General features: G+C 40.7%; 1 pseudogene; it reads right to left on the bottom strand.

The window, feature by feature from the left end:
- Positions 1 to 1777: 1777 nt before the first annotated feature.
- LOC112452646 lies at positions 1778 to 2694 on the bottom strand (annotated as a pseudogene).
- Between the last annotated feature and the right edge of the window lie 374 nt (positions 2695 to 3068).

Genomic DNA, 3068 nt, shown 5'->3' with positions numbered 1-3068 from the left:
GTATAACAGCGATCTGTATAACTGCGATCTGTATAACTGCTATTGAACCGCTATCAAACTTCTTTTAAACAACTAAAAACAGCTTTTAAACAGCTATCAAACAACTAAAACAGTTATCTGTATAACTGCGATCTGTATAACTGCGATCTGTATAACTGCTATTGAACCGCTATCAAACTACTTTTAAACAACTAAAAACAGCTCTTGAACAGCTAAAACATCTATATTATACTACAAAGTATGTAGGAAAAGGAAATAAAACGTTTATATATACATATATAGTTTATTTCAAAAATCATAATTTTTTCTGGTGTCGCGACCACCAGTTAAATATTTTTAATACATTTTGTAATGCGCTGGGTGAGAGACGATCACGTTCGCGTTTTCAGGCGCCGCGCCGCGGGGAGGGGCGACCGCGTTCGCGTTTTCGCCGCGCCGCGGAGTCCGCGTGACGTCATACGCTCCCGCTCGCGTTATCTCTCCTTCGCGCGCGGTCTCTCGCTCCCGGCCCCCTCCGTTCGCGCGCGTCTTCTCGTTCGCGCGGTCTCTCTCCCCCGTTCGCGCGTTTTCGCTCACGATCGCGTATCTTTTCTTCGCCAACGATATTTAATCGTTTAGATCTTCGCGATATTTAATTTTAATATTACATTTAAGTAAACGATAAACGAAGACAGCTTAACGACAAGGAACGGTAAATGAAAAGGAAATTTTTTTAACCATATTATATACTTATTTATTTCTCATGTAGCGCAATATACACAATAGTATCTAAAACGTAGGCTAATAATTCGCAATCAATAATCAAATTTTTATCATAAACTTCACGCAAGATTTTAACTGCATTACATTTATCGATGATCCAATTTTGGCGTAAAATTGTTACAAATTGTTTGAATTTTTCACTTACGCCATGAATATTTTGACATAGTTAAAAATACACATTTTCAACGCAATGTTCTAGTTCGAACAGGAAGAGTACGGTTGACGGTTTCATGTACAAGCTGGTGTCGCACGATGTCAATTTTACAATATCTGCGTCGCGTATTTTAACGAGTTCCAAATCTCGAAACGCTAGCGATGATGGTGCAGGCGACTGCACGAGTCGCTGAATACCTGCACGTTTTTCGATGAATGTCACCCACGTTGCATGAGGCAGAATTATCCGATTGCCTCGGTTATCGCCAATAAGTATATCCACAGAGGACATAGGTCCAGTGTTGATTCCAACATCCAAAAATTTATATGCGGTCGATGTCAAGGCAAATCTCTTTCCCAAAATACGAGGTGTGTAGCGGGGTTTATCAAAACTGAAAAAATACAATTATGTTTATAAAAGTTTTTTTTGCACAAGTATATACGAAAATTAGCGGTACTTACTCATTGTGCTGTTTCTCACACGTTTCGTCCTGAATCGGAACGTAGTAGTTCGCACCGTGAGTGTTCATCGTATCTGGAGGCTGTTTATTGCAACGTACTCGAACCGTATCGAACTCTCGACTGCGCGCTAATATTCGCCCAAGGTAGCGATTTGGTTGGATCCTTCCACCAGGTTGCGTTCCGTTTCATTGAGATGTTCCATGTTTTTTATACTGTCTTTTTTCACACACTATTTTTAAATCACGCCACAATCTTCGAAGGAGCACTTGCATGTGACTCGGTCACACGCTGAACAATATCATGTGCAATGTTGAACGTGATTGTGCAAGCATGTATATACCCGATATCAAGTATTTGTATAATGCTATATGAAACCATTGAATATAGTTGAGTATGTTGTTAAATATGGATTTGGAATTGGAATCTTCGATCTTAACGGACAAATAATCCATTTTACAAATGTTATTGTACACCCGAGACACCCTTGCACGGAGCATCTTTTTTATCACGTTTGATATTACGTTTGTAACGTGGGTTGTATTTTCTATATTGACATTTCTTTTCAAAGTCAAATACGTAAAGCATGCCACAGATCAAAAGTTCGCATTGCGCGTCACCTAGTTTGTAAATAATCTCCAGATCATTGCTTGTCCTCGGATCATATTTCCACCAACCATTTCGACCTTTGTAAAACCATTGATACTCTTCCTCAGGATGTTCCGATTCCTTCTGAGGCTCCTCCACTTCCACCAGCTGAGGTCTCTCGAGAAAATCCGGTGGGATCTCTTGACGACACATCGGACACCGCTTGCTCTGATTAGCGACACCCTTTACGCACAGATAGCAGTATATATGGCTGCAGGGGGTAATCGTGCTGGATGGATACATGGCTGCAGGCATACTGCGCATTCTGGCACAACAGTGGGACCTTCCTTTTCCTCGGAATCCTTATCCTTCTCTTTAATGCCGCCGCCAGATTTCTCCGGCACGTCGAGCTTCGCTTGCGCCATGGCAGGACGAGTCGCGCGACCGCCGACAGGGTCAGAGTCTCATCCGACGAAGCCCGATACAGCTCTTATGCATGAACGACATAGTGCAAGTGCACCATCCGTTGAATAATAAAAAAATAGTACGCACTCTTTTGTATGTAAATTTAGTGCAACGATTTCCTCACGCGACACTATTCTTTCAATGACTTCCTTACGACCATCTTCTTCATCGCTGAAATAATCACTGTCATCCGTTAACGCGCGATTCTCGTATACATCTATATCGAAATTATTGTCATCTTTTTTATCGTGAAAAGTATTCCTCTGTATTGAATACTCGGTACAAAAAAATGTAAAATAACCGCTATATTTTTTTCCAATCGATGTACCGACGCGTAGACTATCAAATCACAGACTGTGATTTTGACTCGCTTCATTCTTTTTTATATACTTTTTCTATTGCCTTTTTTTCTCTCGTTCCAACTAGAGCATCGCGCATCGTTTCTTTTGTTTTAGTGCATGGTGTGCATACACTGCAAATTTTGCAATTTCACATAAGTCAATGGAGCGATATTGTTTTTTTTTTTTTAAGAACATGTCGCGACATGTCTCGCGATGATTTCATCGAACACATGCAAAACTGCAAATTTTGCAAATAGCGCCGATGTATGGCTGCTGCAATTATACAGATCAAATCACCGA

This window comes from Temnothorax curvispinosus, unplaced genomic scaffold (assembly GCF_003070985.1).
Source record: "Temnothorax curvispinosus isolate PA1 unplaced genomic scaffold, ASM307098v1 QBEX01003559.1, whole genome shotgun sequence".
NCBI classification, from domain to species: domain Eukaryota; kingdom Metazoa; phylum Arthropoda; class Insecta; order Hymenoptera; family Formicidae; genus Temnothorax; species Temnothorax curvispinosus.
The sequence above is the reverse complement of the archived record's forward strand: the minus strand, read 5'-3'. Positions and strand labels throughout refer to the sequence as shown.